The sequence below is a fragment of the Oryzias latipes genome, chromosome 24 (assembly GCF_002234675.1).
Source record: "Oryzias latipes chromosome 24, ASM223467v1".
NCBI classification, from domain to species: domain Eukaryota; kingdom Metazoa; phylum Chordata; class Actinopteri; order Beloniformes; family Adrianichthyidae; genus Oryzias; species Oryzias latipes.
Window position 1 is genome coordinate 15,492,030 of NC_019882.2, and position 16,187 is coordinate 15,508,216.

The following is a 16,187-nucleotide window of genomic DNA, read 5'->3' on the forward strand; positions in this document are numbered from 1 at the left end:
CCCCACCGCAAATTAGCTTAGCTTAGCTTAGCCTGTGCGGTCACATTTTTTATGAAAGCGGGGGAGGACTTATGATGGTTTTGTCAAGTTTTATACTTGGCATACCAGCTCTTCACACAACACGAGTAAGTAAAACCAACCAGGGGCCTCGAAACTAGCCGGCTTTCAACTCAAGTTGTGTCTGCCTGTGAGTTCAAGCCGGTGTCGGTTCAAGCTAGCGTCTCTAGCCAATGATCTGTAGGTTCTTAACATGATTCAGATAGAACTAAGGGGAAAAGCATGCCGGATTTACAGCAGCAAAGAAAGTTTAATAAAAAGTATTGATTTGGAGACGGCGATTTGTTTAAACACTGATGTTATGCTGCTATGCTAACTAGCTAGTTAGCTGTTCCGTGTGCTGTCTTTATGTAAACAGTATTTTCACAACCCAGACTTTGAGATGGGGTGGATATGTGCAACAAAGTTAATTCATATGACATTCATGAAAACGGCATTTTTTTAAATATAACAGACGTGAATCCACTGTTGAATGAAAGAAGCCTCTTTATGTTTCTAACGTTAGAACCCGTATTGTGCTGACAAGCCCTGTGAGATTGTGTCAGTGACAGCCACTAAAATCCCTGTATCTTTACTTCCAATGACGTAATGACAAGAATCCCAAACATTATGTTTTTAGGCTGTTTTGTAGTCGACAAGTAGTCACAGCAAGGGTGGATGGGAGAAATCAGCTGTCAACAGTGATTAGAGTAGAAGTTACTGTAAATATTACACACAGGCTTCCTGTGATCAGTGTCTTGTCTCAGATTTTATTTTAAAGGTGTTCTTTACTACAAGCTCAAGTTATCATAGCAAGAGTGTTTTAAAAAAATTTCCCTTTCAAATATTTGAAAATTATGTAATTTAATCTCAGACAGCTAAATTCTCTAATCCATGTTTGTCGTGTTTTTATTTATTCTCTATACTCTCTATTCTATTAATCTTTTGTTCCTCGTGACATCAGGCAATACAACTCTCTGGCAGGGCATCTTACAAGTAATTTCTTTTAATTTTACCCACTGATTTTCCAATTATTTACCTTTTTTTAATCAATCTTTTTATTTTGTGATATTTCTATTTGTAATGCATGTGTGTTTATGTGTTTTTTTAAGATGGCCATTTTAAAAAAAAATCCTCAGGGATTATTAAATACCCTTCTATTCTATTCTATTTCATATTTTATCATCCTATTGTATAACTGATTTACCTGTCAATTGGGAATTTAGCATTTTTGCCCCTGTACATATCTGTCAGTTGAAAGTATTTGTACTTGTATTCCATAGATCTTGTACCTGAAGATGGCAGACAACAACTATGCAGACTTGGCCTTCTTCAGTGACGCTGTGAACGTGTATGGCTTTCCTCTGAGGTATTCATGTTATTCATAAAGAAATATTTTATTCACATATCAGGCAGTATAAGTACTTGGTTATTTGTACAAAAATAAAATAACTTTTTTAGACTCCTCTCTGAAAAAAAAGGCAACTCTAGAACTCTTTCCCCTCATGAATAACATTTTACCCCCCCTTAACAGTCTCTCTGTTAACACCTCAATTTTTTTCCCCAGTGATACATGTAACCCACTCCTGCAATTTATTTAACCTAGAAATTCTACTTATTGGCAACTTACATAAGAACATTACATTTTAAACTGATGTGTACCGTATTGGCGATGCATTTGTAATTATGTGTTTGAGACATGATTTTCATGTTATCGTCAGGGTGAGAGGCGATCACGGAAGAGAACATGCGGGCATAGCAGAGTTAATGCTCACAGTACGTAGAACTGACACAAACAGCTTCATTACAGCAAAAGTGTACACACAATCAACGGTGAGTTGAACCTAGTTTTGTTAAGTGAATGATGTATTAAAAATAAATCTGACAATATAATATTTCTTTTTGCTTTTTTCCAAATACAGGATTGAGCCCCTCTTGTGTGATGTCTTCATGACTGTTACTGGTTTATATTACAACATCCTGCACTCTCCTGAGGACCAAGACTTGCTCAATATCAGTAACATCACTTATTCTGCCACTATATTTTCCTACCACACATTCAGGCCAGTTTGGATGTCTTTAGTGACGCGTGGGACAGCCATCCAATCAGGACGGAGCAAAGCATGACACCAAATCAGCTGTGGCAGTTGGGCTTGACCCAGAACCCTGTTTCTGATCCCCGGGTAAGTGCTTTATTTAATCTCACTGTACTGGACAACTGATTTGTGTGCAGTTTGACTAAAGTGGAAAGTATCAAGAAGAGTATCATGAAATCATAATGACTACAGTGAATTTTCATCGAAAATGAATGAAAAGGATCATTGTTGTGTGGTGCAAACAATTTCCCCTAAATTGTTTGTTTGTAGGAATAATAGCACATCTGCAAGTTCAAAATGCATCACAATGCATGGCATTATGAGCTATCAGATGTACTAATGTCACTACTTTGTTAAGGTTCACTTATTTGCAAATTATAAACAGTTATGGAGATATGAGGTCTGCCTGCCAGCAACAATATAAGTCATTATTAGTCGGTCACTGTTCCTACATAATCTAAAACACAAAAAAAACAGCGCTGTTCATAAACAGTTTTTTTTTTTTTTTTTTTTTTGCCAGGGTATGCTGGTTCCAGAGATTGAATGGGAGGAGAGTGGATCCATGACTGAACCTCATCCTGGGATCAATGTCCTGGTATGGGACAGTCCTCTTTTGGGTCCACAAATGTTGGAACTGCAAGACGACATCAACCCATTGTGGAATTCAGACTGTTTGGGAGTGGACCTATATCTTTACTGTCCCGTTTTTTTAGAAGTTAATTTATCATCAGAAGAAGAGAGACTCAGGGGAGGAAGACAAAGTTCAAATCAATACCGCTGTATTGTTCAAGGGACTTCATTGCATGTAAGGATGTTATGAAAATTAGTCCCAGTTTAAATAAAATTCAAATCAGTAGAGATCCCCTGCATCTGCTTAAATTTTGATGTTTTAATCTGTCCATGTTTCACTGAATTTTACTCTGCAATAAAGGGTGAATGTTTGCACGACTTTGTTGTTCTATGACCATCTTTTGTTGTGTAGTATTTAACCAGTTATAAAACCCAGAGAGATGAGGATCTTTTTTGCAAGGGTGACCTGGCCAAGAGGTTAGAAGCAGAAATATGGTTACAATATAAAATCAATGACATTTGAGTTATTAAAAAAGTAAAATTAATGTCCAGCAATGTGACTTCGGGCTGAGCAGGGGAGGTGTATTGGGTATCTGTGATTGACAGTGAGATGAGCCTGAGGTAATGTAGTCCCACTGCGTGGTACGGAGCAAAGTGATGCCAGTTTCTCCACAAAACCTTCTGTGGAAGTTGAAGATTTTTCTCCTCCACCTTCATATGATCAAAACCGTGTCTGAGTGTTGAAATGACGCTAGCATGAAAGCTAAGAGAAGGATAACGTACAAACAATCCCGAGTGAAACATTCATTGTAAATCTCATGACCAGTACAGAGTTCGATGGATTCAATGTCAACTGCATTCAACCACTGTTGCCTTGCTTCCAGGTCCACTGAAAAGTTGCACAAGCCATTAATTTTTGACAACCGAAGGCAATAAACCGACAAGCCATGCTAAGGCTAACACGCTAACGACCGACTGGTACAGAATCAAACATGGGCGGGGCTTTTGCCACCTGCAGAAAGCGTAGAGAAAGTGTAAGGGGCCATTCGATTGGCTAAAAGCGTACCCGCCTGCGTTCCTGATGAGCTTGATTGACAGATTCACTAGCCAATGGTAACATTAGTTGACCTGCTCCGTCAGATGAGTCTCAATATTCACCGTAGAAAAATCTCTCACACACACGGGGAGATTCACAAACGAGAATGGGATTTTGAATGCACATTCTGCAGTTCGAATGATCTGTGAGTTCACATCACATGCGTACCTAAAAATCATGTTTGTGAAGCACCTACTGTGTATTTCTGATACATTTATTGTGAATTTCTAAAATGTTTTTTGTGAAACACAGTGTGCACATTTGTGAGAAACACTTATTGTGCATTTGTAAAACATTTAGTGTGCATGTGTGAAACACAATCTGTGTGTTTGTGAAACACAGGGTGTGTATTTCCGAATTTATTTTTCACGTTTGCATAAAATGACATTTGTGAATCGGAGCGTGTGCATTTGTTTAAACAGGTTGTGTGCATTTCTGATTATTGAAACTGAATTAACTCCATACTCACCAGCCATCAACCTCACTGCACGTCACTGAGTAGTTGTGTGTGTCAGAGAGAGGCAGAGAAAAGAGTGAGAGCGAGAGAGACTGTGTGGGTGTGTTTGTGTGTGTGTGTGGGTGGGTGTGTGTGTTTGTGTGTGAGAATAAGATGAGAGAGAGGTGCCTGAGTCTGTGGAGGGGGTATTTGACCTCCAGGGTAGTTGCTGTGTTAACCCTGGCTAAGCTGCATTTGATGTGTGTATTGAGAGTGGACACTTTCCTTGAAATACACACAAGTACAATACTTGCTGTTGTATTGTAGGGAGAGGAGTGTGTTATGGAAAATAACACGGCCTTAATTGCATGTTTGTGTGTGTACGTCTTGGCAGGCCTGTATGTGGTGTGGCTCTTTGACTCTCAGAGTCAAAACAGTCACCCCTGCTCTACCATACCTGTTGTTGCTTAGCATTTACAGAAGTCAGATTTCAGTGATTTTGCTAAATGTCGTAAGTAGTTTTTGTCATGAACTACTGCTATCAGGCATTATTTTTAAAAATAATTAATGTTTTAAATAATGTTTAAAATAATGTTTTAAGAATGATACAATTATTTTAAAGCCTAAACATATTCATATTTTAAAGCTGTATCATAATCTGGGTTGATATATTCTTCTGGATTTTCTTCTGCATAGATCTTCTCCTCATGATGCTGGCCACCTCTGGTAAAATTGCCTACATCCTCAGTGAAACAGAAACTGTACTTCTACTCATAAGTATAATTGCCCATGTCAAGAGTGTGACTTAGGCAGTTTAATTTTGCCTAAGTCACGAGTCAATGTGATTTAGGCAATTTTATTTTTTTATGATTTGGCAGGGGGAATAGTATGCTGTTCTGCAATATCTAAAGGTCTGATCCAAGGCAATCCAGAACTCAAGGAGATGATAGTGATGGTTGAAGTTATGGTTGCCATAATCAGAATCCCAATGCATGTGTGGCGAATGCAAACTCTGAGCTTGCAAGGAAATATGGGTATACTAATAACTCAGAAATACTTTGTTGCAGGTCTTACTAATGAAGTGTAACAGCATTCATTCTACTATTGAACAAATAATAGTTAGCAGATATTTTCACCCCAAGAGACTGTGTCATTATACTGTACTTCAGATTGCAAGTATAAGGCTATCCCGTTAACACGTGAAAATGCTTAAGCACAATGGGTTCCTGAAACCTCATAGATTTTTCTTCTTCAGCATCAGACCAGGCAAAAAAGCTTGATATCCAACTGTGCATTATTTGCAGGCTCTTTAGTTAAGCAGTGGTTCAAGGTTCATTCAGACTGTCCCTCTCAGAAGCCTCTGTATTGAAAGAACTGTCATAAAGGGTACAGATGTCAAATGGGCCAGTGGTATGGAAAAGATTGTTTCCATGTGCTTTGACAATCAAGAAGAAAGTTTCAGAACCTCCAGTCCAGGGGCCTCATTTATAAAACTTTGCGTAGGATTTGCGTCAGAAGTGGCGTACGGATGAAACATAGGACGTGCGTACGCACAGAAATGTTCGGATTTATTAAACCGTGCGCACGCACATCCTACGCATCTTTCCCTTTATAAATCACAACCGATTCTAAATGCAGCGCAGCTTTTGCGGCTACATGACACGCCCATAGTTGCCCATAAATAGTCCGTGAAACGCCCACAAATTAATATTCATGGCTTGCTAAATCATGGCAAACACAGAGGGGAAATCAAAAAAACGTAACTTCACTCAATGTGAAGTAAAAGTTATCGTTGGCGAGGTGGAAAAGAGGAGAAAAATGTTGTTTGGAGGGCCCAGTGTGGGCATTACTAATGCCAAAAAGGCACGTGAGCGGCAAACGGTGGCAGACGCCGAAAATGCTGTAGCCTCACAACCTGGGACCGTGGCCGAAATGAAAAAGAAATAAAAGAAATGATCGGACATCAAAGTCGAGGCAAAAAAACGTTTAGTGCTGCATCGGCAGAGTGTGTCCGCCACGTGGGGGGTGGGGGGGTGGGGGACCGGAGCTGACCCCTCTTGATGAGAAACTGACCGCTATTATTGGGGAATCCCTATTAAGTCCCCCTTATCGGCGTCCTCCTCCGCCTCAGTCACCTGACTGAGACGGAGGGGACGCCGACGCGCCAGGGTCAGGCTGACACAGGTAAGAGAAATAATTCAAATGAATGCAGTCAAGTCACATGTATGCAGGCTACACAATTACAGATTATTAATATAGAACAATTTTATTTTAGTTGCTGGGTGTTCCAGCGGGGCCAGTGGTTACGACGCTGCAGCTGAGCAGCCGTCTGGCCCCAGCGTCTCCACGGCACGCGGCTCTCAACCCTCCAGCAGTGGACGTGTCCTCACCAATGCAGTCCTTAAATGCAGAGGGAAGTCAGTAGTTCAATCAGAGAGGTGGCCAAGGAGTTGGGCGAAATCAAGATCGCCCTGACTGAAATAAACTGCACGATGAGGGAATTCTTAAATAAATAATATTTTCCACACCTCTTTTTCTTTACAAGCGACGCATCACTTCCAAACGCTGGCGCACAGCAGCAGCAAATGGCTCAAATGCGTGGGGATGGGGTTCAGGGTCGGGGCCAACACAGCAATCAGCGCCAGGGGGTAGAGGCACGTTTTTAAGCTGTGCCACATTGTGTAGCACAGCACATGCCAGCACGATTTGGCACACACTGTCACTTTCACGTGTTTCTTCCATCTGCCGACGGTGTCGCCGTTTCTCATTTCACCCGTTTTTGTGCGTACGCCTGGGTCAGAGCTTGCGTGGAGGACCGCACATTTTCCCGTCAAGTTTGCTTTTTATAAATCTCAACTATTGCGTAGAGAGTGGCGTACGCCTTCTTTTGTGCGTACGCAACGTTTATAAATGAGGCCCCAGAAGTCCATCACTCCTTTATAATTTTCCACACTGGTAGGCAATAGACATTAACCCTACAAAGAAGATGTGGAAAGATAAGTGAAGAAATGCACATTCCTCCTGAGCAATATGTTCAGTTAGTTTGTTAGTAATGTTTTATTCCTAATAGAATAGTAGGCGTAAAATTGCCTAAATCACAAAGGCATGTTCAAAAATTTGCCTAAGTCATTAAATTCTCCCATGTTCCATGTTTGAGTGACTTTGTTTTTAGTATGTCAACAGGCATCTGTTGTCATAGCTATTTTTATTGAAATTGTTAGTAACTATCGTATTTTCAAAAAACTGTTAAGTTTTTTGCATTTCTTGAAAAATAAAAAACAAATGACTTAGGCAATTATTTAAAAAAGGTGTCGATTTGTAATTATGAGAAACCACTGATGTCAATGCTCTGAACTTCCACAAACTGTCACTGCTGCTTTTAAAACAGTCAAATGAGTCATTTATCTAGAGAAAACTGAGGAGGATTTTATCTTGGTCCAGTTATATTTGTCCTGTCAGGAAATCATGTGGTTTCTGAGATGATGTAGTTAAGGAGGTGTTGCACATAAAATTTAACATTTAGACTTTTAACCAAAACAAGGTTGTTCCATGAATAAGTTTACTTGTCAACATATTTTTTCAAAGGGAATCAACAATAAATAAATAAAAAAATGAAAATAACCTTATCATCTTTTATTTTGCTGTTTGTTACACAGAACTCACAAAAATGAGACAAAAACAAAGGAAATTTTGTTTGTTTTTTAAGTTAGAAACAGGAAGCTTTTCATGAGTGACCATTAATTAGAAAAAAACTAACACATTGAGTCCTAATTTTTTAACAGAAGTTCAGTGGATCCCAGTGCTGCTAAGGACCTGATAGGTTGTTTCTCTCTTTTTAGTGGTAGCATTTTTATTCACTTGCCTCCAGAAGAAGGTAAAACATGCAGGCAGCATTTTTCCACAACGCAGGTGATCAGTATTCTTTGTGCTTTCTGGGTTCTTTTTCATTTTTCGGTGCGGTCAGTGTTGCAGTTGCTGTCTTACACAGCGAGTAGCTTTTAAAGTTTTCATTTAAATGTCATTGACATTGCATTTTGTGAACAGCTGCATGAATCCACTCTTGTATGCATTTATCTCTTATTGATTATGTTGCAAAAATACTTCACAAAGATCTGAGCTCCAGGTTGTTGCACACTTAACATGACAAGTGAAGAGTCTTATGGCTTAGTCTCAACTGTTTTCACGTAGAGTGAAAATGTTGTTGCACATTTTAATGTATGGGAATGTTGCCGGTGAAAACCCCAGAGTTTGATGCTGAATCTGGCCGTGTCAGACCTGCTCTGTCTGCTGACTCTCCCACTGTGGATTTACAGTCTGCTCTACAACTGGATCTTCAGTCTTCTGGCCTGTAAAATCCTAGTATATCTCGGGTCTTGCAGTCTTTATGGAAGTGTGCTAACTATAGTTTTGTTGAGCTTCCAGCGCTACATGCTCGTAGTGCACCAGCAGTTTCTGACAAAAATGAGATGGTGTCTGGTTTTGCTTTGGCCGGTTTCACTGATTCTTTACATCCCTGTTTTGGTGATTCAAAAGGAAATCCCTGATAAGAACCGGCTGCGCTGTGGATACGTGTTCTCGTCCAGAACCCAGAAGTTAGCTACGCTGCTGACAGAGACTCTGGTGGGATTTGCTTCATGTTTTATTGTAGCATTTTCATACATTCAGCTTTACAGGAAGGTGACTCGAGCAGCATTTTTTAACAACCCTCAGACATCCAGAATGGTTACCAGTATCATTATAGTGTTTTTTGTACTGTGGATTCCATATCACACTATGAATGTATTGCGTGTTGGAGCTTCTGCTTTTCACAATGAGAGACTTGACAAACATCTCGCAGAGTTGCGGTACATTGTTCTACCACTGACATTTATAAACAGCTGTCTGAATCCACTCCTGTATGCATTCACTTCTCACATTTGTAAATGTGTGAATGATCTAAACCGATGAGGTGGATGTTTCTAACTTCCACAAACTACGGCACCGCCGATTTTAAATCTTTGAGATAAGTCATTTCACTGGATGTCACTGAAGAGAATCTTATCCATCAGGTTATATTCACTTTGTCCCAGAAATCTGCAGATGGTGTTGCAACTAAGGTTATTATTCAACTAAACCGTGTCATTCAACCAAGGGTCTTGTAGTTGGAATAACTGTTTTGTTTAGTTTCTGTAAATAGTTCTTTTTGCAAACATCATTTGCATTTAACCTGAAACAAAAGATAAATAAGGTACTGTACAAAGGTAAAAGTAAATTGCGCTAGCATCTTTTATATTCATGGTAAAAAAATGATTTAAGAATAAAGGACATTTTATTTTTAGATTAAGGTTTGAAACAGGAAGCTCCACAGTCAGACCTTTCTCACATGAATACATGCATGAGAAGTGAGTCTTATTTTAACGTTTTTAATCAGATTGTGTCAATAAACTACCTTGTTTTTGAAGTGAATGCCTACTTACTAAGTGTTATGTCTAATTATATTCATGATTGTTCTAATGAAAATGAAAATGCACATTTTTATGGCCCGCAGCTGCGGTTACTGACTGCAAGGACCATATTTTATGCTTGATCTGCATGTGCTATGAAGATTTCTGTAACAGAGTTATGTCTATTTTTTCTAATATAGTGTTATTTTTAATCATTCTTAGGATTTTTGAATAATGAAAATAATCTGCACATATTTTAGATAAATCTGCATGTAATATTTTAATTTTTAAAATAGAATTATGTCTATATTTACATAATAACTAATTAATTCATCTTTGAAGGGGCGACAGTGGCTCAGGTGGTTGAGCGGGTCGTCCAATGATCGAAGGGTTGGCGGTTTGATCCCTGCTCCCACCAGCCAAAAAATGTCGTTGTGTCCTTGGGCAAGACACTTCACCCTCCTTGCCTCCCGTGTGTTTCCACTGGTGTGTGAATGTGTATTAATGATCCCGGTGATGGTCAGAGGGGCCGTAGGCGCGAACTGGCAGCAACGCCTCTGTCAGTCTGCCCCAGGGCAGCTGTGGCTACAACCATAGCTACCATCACCAAGTATGAATGAGGAGTGAATGAATAATGGACACAATGTAAGCGCTTTGAGTGTCTTGAAAAGCACAGATAAATCCAATCCATTATTGTTATTATTTGTCATGTGATTTATTGATAGTTAAGGAATCTAAATTCTGTCTGATAAAATATTATGAACCCCATAATGATAAATCATGTACTGAAAATAGCACAGTGGAACAGGGGTGGGATTGTATGAGTTCAAATCCTTTCACTCCCCTTCACACAATTTTTGACATAATGTCTAAATATCCTAAATTTGATACATCTCTGTATAAATGTATAACTGCTGATTGTATTGTTTTGTGCATTATCCTTGCTTTGATTGCTTAAAATAAACCATTTTGAATAAAAAAAAAAAAAAATTAAAACAAATATCTTTTTTTTCCCCACTGAATGTCTGTTCTGTTAATAATTTGGTTTTTGGTTATAATTCTTCATTAAATGAATCCATCAGTGTAGGATGAACCTTAAAGTGTTAGGATGATGTTCTTTTTTGCTTTTTGAATAAATCTTGGACGTCTTTTGTTTTTCCTTTCCGTGTAGACGGCGTGTTCCAGTTTCTCCCAATATCCAGCAACTCAGCACAGCCATTGAAGAAGAGTGGACCAACAGGCCACAGTCCACAATCTACAACCTGACCAACTCTATTGAGGAGATGAGCTGCACTGCATGAGGCAGATGGTGGTTACACCAGATACTGACTGGTTTTCTGAGTCCCCAAACACCCCAATGTAACAAAATGGCATGTTTCAGAGTAACCTTTTACTGTGGGCAGTCTAAGGCGCACCACCGCAAAAATTAATGCACAAATCACAAACATTATGGTTTGGGGAAACTTTACAAATCTGTACTGCAATCAGGGCAAAGAGCAGGTTGTTAAAGGATCAATCAACCATAATGTTCATGAAGTGTTGAATTAAAAGTTTGTTATAATGTAGAAAAACCCCTCTGAGTGAAGCAGCAGCTTCTACTATGAGGTGCCGTGTAGGACATTATTCAGAATTAGCATTCATAAACACATATCAAATCTCTCACACACACTAGTGAAATGCTCTCACACACACTACTGAAAATGCTCTCACACACACTACCAAAATCCTACGGAGCCCCTAAAGGGCCATTGATGAAAAAAAAAAAAAAAAAACTGGAGGAAAAAAATTTTTTTTTCAAGTAAAAAAAGATTTTTTGGGAGTAAAATATTTTTTTTGAAGTAAAAAGGAAAAAAAAAAATTATTGGTGCGCACCAGTTAGTATCAGGTGCGCACCAGTTAGTTTCAGGTGCACACCAGTTAGTTTCAGGTGCGCACCAGTTAGTTTCAGGTGCGCACCAATTAGTTTCAGGTGACATTATGACATTGTCAGTAATATTTCTTGTTTTCAGAAAGTTTACAAGGTCCATATCCTCAACTTTAGCCATTCTCAAGACAACTGTAGCTACTTGGTGCACAATGAGCAAGTAGGTCAACTCTCTGATATCTTCTGATACTAACTGGTGCGCACCTGATACTAACTGGTGCGCACCAGTTAGTTTTTTTTTTTTTTTTTTTTTTTTTTTTTACTTCAAAAAAAATGTTTTACTTCAAAAAAAAATTTTTTTTCCTCCATTTTTTTTCCTATCAATGGCCCTTTAGGGGCTCCGTAAAATCCTCACACACACACTACTGAAATTTGTGATAGAAACGGAAGGCATTTCAGTAGAAACAAAGTTTTTTTAAAAAACTTTATTGTTAGAAACGAAGTTGGTCGACAGAAGGCATTTCAGTGGAAACCAACCTGATCCCTAACTACTAAAACCCTATATAGTGCAGCACTATATAGTTCTCTATATAGTTCTCTGAATTTTAAAAGCAATTCGCACACCCATGCTCACTACTTTTTTCTTTGGGGTGTTGTTCATAAGGCGCATGACATGAGAACAAAGTGGCGCATTACCGCCACCACCTGGTCTGGAGGTGAACTACTCCTATTTAACGCAGAGTATGACACCTATTTGTCAGAGTAAAACCATAATAAATATGAACATTTTACAAAGACTATTTACAAATCTGCTGTGTTCTGATCATGGAAAACGTTGCTGATTTATAAATAATTAAATTACAAACACTTTGGTGTTGATGTAATGTATTTGTTCATAAATAAACCCCCAGTATTTGTTCATGCCAATATTTATTTATTTTTTGTTTTTGTGCCGCTGAACGATTAACAGGCTTTTGCGAGGAGGCATTTTTATCTGTAGTTTTCTTACACCTTACTGAAAATGGCTTTGAATATTAATCTGTCCGTGTTCCTGGCAATAATTCAACCGTTTTTCGTGAGATCAAACCGAAAACGAGCAGATATATATATATATTTTTATATACACTGTATTTTATCCCACGAAGGGAAATTCTTTCTCCGCATTTGACCCATCCCCTTGGGGAGCGGTGAGCTGCAGCCGAAATCGCGCTTGGGAGAATATATGCAGCATCACAGGGCGGCAAGGAGAAGCAGACGTCTCAGAAGATTTCCTCTGGATGCCCTGGCCAGACATGAACAACTTGTGAGTTAAACTTAAAGTTTTTTTTTTAGTTAAACTTAAACTTTAACTTAAACTTTGTTACTAATCGTGCTCAAGGTACACAGTCTGCTGGGTAAGAGTTTAACATTCTTTTTCCAACATTGGATTATGAGTTGTATAGTCTAATTACATGAAACACTTGTGAGTTCAAAGTTTAGAATTTATTATTTAGAGTCAAACCATATCACTTGTTTTATACAAAAATACTTTCAATTTTAAAAATTTTAATGAAAATCCAAAAACCCAGCCAAAAAAAAAACCACGAGATTTTCCAGCATTCATAAATATTTCATAAACTAAAATGTAAGACATCAAAATAAATAGAAACATTCAAAAAATCAGATTTAATTTCCTCAATGAAATAATGTTCTATCTCCAGAGTTTTCCACGTCTCTACTGCTTTGCCAACATTTAGGTTTCTGTCCTGGCCCTTTACGCTTACAGTCAGTCCGACACAAGACCGGATTTTCGGTTGATCCGCAGGACCATCGAGCATCTGGTGGTGCAGCTTTGGGTTCCTCACACTCTGGGGGGTGGGGGGGGGGTCACAGGAGACTGACATCCTGGTGTTTCTTTTCTGGCTAGCGTGTGGCACATCTTACAGCAGGGGTCGGGAACCTTTTTGGCCAAGAGAGCCATAAATGCCACATATTTTGAAATGTAATTTCGAAAGAGCCATACAATAATGTAGTGTCCCTTCCCCACACTGAGGCACGGAGACTTAACCTCTTTTAAATTTCTTTATTCCGATTACTGCAGACCGCAACAAACGCCGTTCAATTAATTCAGCAACTCCTGAATCTCTCCCGCCGAGACGAGAGCGCTTCTCCCAACTTTATATTCCCCTGCTCCCGCTGCAGCCCTCCCATTTCCCTTATTCGGCCCATAGCTGAACCCCATTGGTCCAAACTACCTAACAACAGGCTGAGCGACAGAACTGAGGGCCAATCAGATCTCTGCTTGACGCGTTCAATGAACTCCAGAACTTTTAACGCGGCCCAACAGCCATCCAACTCAGTCCGCGACAATTTGTTTAAAACTAAATATACAAATGAATGTGTGCATTTGATTTAATTTCAACATTTTTAAAGTACAATAAGTCTCTGGATTCTTTTTAATAACATTGTTATGCTGTTGCTAATAAATGATGAGTATTTCTCGTGGTGGTTTTGCTGATGGTCTAGTCTGGTTTATACGTGGTGAGTTTCTGCTTCATGCAGGCGTTGAGACTTTAAACGTGATCTTAGGTTGGTCTGAATGTTCTGTAGATGTGAGAAAGACTGATCACATGCAGACCTGGAGCCAAACACACACTCACGCTGCAGTGGGTGACGGGCAGCGGGGTTTACGTTTTTACAATCCCTGCGCGATTCACCTGCTGCCTGTCCCCACAACACCTCAGCCCCCCCCTCTGCTTTCTCCCTCACACATCCCGTCCCCGCATCTGCGCGCTCTTTCTCAGAGACGGGAGCGCGCAGTTTTAGGCACGTCAATTCACAGGTTTCCGGCTGGTACAAACTCTGTGAAATAATAGATAATAGTAACTGATAGCGCTGGCGCAGATTTCTCTCTCTAAGCACTGCTACTACTGCGCGCCTCTGGCATCGCATCGCGCCCGAGAAGGACTGGTCTAATGAAAAAAAAAAAGTATAATTAAAGATTTGTCTGCGAGCCACATGTGACCATCAAAAGAGCCATATATGGCTCGCGAGCCATAGGTTCCCGACCCCTGTCTTACAGTGTGGTAGCCAGGGTCTTTGACATGACACGGTCCACTGTGAGGGACATTGTCCACAGGACGGCAGACCGCATCCTCCAGCTGATGAGCAGGGTCATCCGGCTTCCCAGTCAGAATGAACTACCATAAGTCGCCTCTGGATTTTGGCAGCTCGCTTGGTCTTCCACCTTCCAAAAGTTCGTGGTGAGCATAGATGGCTGCCACATAAGAATAAAGGCCCTAAAAGAAAATGCAGCTTGTTGTTTTAACAGGAAGCTTTTTTATTCCATTAAATGCAGCCTGTATGTGACTCTAATGCCAAATTTATAGATATTTTTGTTGGGAATCAAGGATCAGTCTATATATCACAGGTTCTACGTAAAAGCCCAATTTATGTAAATCAAACATTACCCACCTGAAGGATCCTTTTGGGCAGGGGTCGGGAACATATGGCTCGCGAGCCATATGTGGCTCTTTTGATGGTCACATGTGGCTCGCAGACAAATCTTTAATTATCCTTTTTTTTTTTCATTAGACCAGTCCTTCTCGGGCGCGATGCGATCCCAGAGGCGCGCAGTAGTAGCGGTGCTTGGAGAGAAAAATCTGCGCCAGCACTCTCAGTTTACTATTATTTATTATTTCACAGAGTTTGTACCAGCCGGAAACCTGTGAACTGCCGTGCCTAAAACTGCGCGCTCCCGTCTCTGAGAAAGAGCGCGCAGTTGCGGAGACGGGATGTGCGAGGAAGAAGGCAGAGGGTCGGGGGGGGGGGGGGGGGGGGTTGTGGGGACCGGCAGCAGGTGAATCGCGCAGGGATTGTAAAAACGTAAAACCTGCTGCCCGTCACTCACTGCAGTGTGTGAGTGTGTGTTTGCTTCCATGTCTGTCTCACATCTACAGAACATTCAGATCAACCTAAGATCACGTTTAAAGTCTCAACGCCTGCATGAAGCAGAAACTCACCACGTATCAACCAGACTAGACTATCAGCAAAACTACTACGAGAAATACTCATCATTTATTAGCAACAGCATAACAATGTTATTAAAAAGAATCCACAGACTTATTGTACTTTAAAAGTGTTGAAATTACATCAAATGCACACATTCACTTGTATATTTAGTTTTAAACATATTGTCGCGGACTGAGTTTAACTTGGCTGTTGGGCCGCGTTAAAAGTTCTGGAGTTCATGGAACGCATCGATCAAGCAGAGATCTGATTGGCCCTCAGATCTGTCGCTCAGCCTGTTGTTAGGGAGTTTGGACCAATGGGGTTCAGCTATGGGCCGAATAAGGGAAATGGGAGGGCTGGAGCGGGAGCAGGTGAATATAAAGTTGGGAGACGCGCTCTCGTCTCGGCGGGAGAGACTTAGGAGTTGCTGAGTTAATTGTACGGCGTTTGTTAGGGGTCTGCAGTAACCAGAATAAAGAACCTTAAAAGAGGTTAAGTCTCCGTGTGTCAGTGTGGTAAAGGGACACTACATTAATGTATGGCTCTTTCGAAATTACATTTAAAAATATGTGGCGTTTATGGCTCTCTTGGCCAAAAAGGTTCCCGACCCCTGCTTTTGGGTGATGATGGGCATCCCTGCATTGCACATCCCATCATGCTGCTGACACCCTACAGC

General features: G+C 40.2%; 1 long non-coding RNA gene across 1 annotated transcript; it reads left to right on the forward strand.

Moving 5' to 3' along the window:
• The first annotated feature begins 990 nt into the window (after positions 1-990).
• Positions 991-1,870, forward strand: LOC110017741. The gene is made up of 3 exons (XR_002872917.1): positions 991-1,032; positions 1,320-1,405; positions 1,758-1,870. It is a non-coding gene; the product is annotated as an uncharacterized LOC110017741 (long non-coding RNA).
• The last annotated feature ends 14,317 nt before the right edge of the window (positions 1,871-16,187 follow it).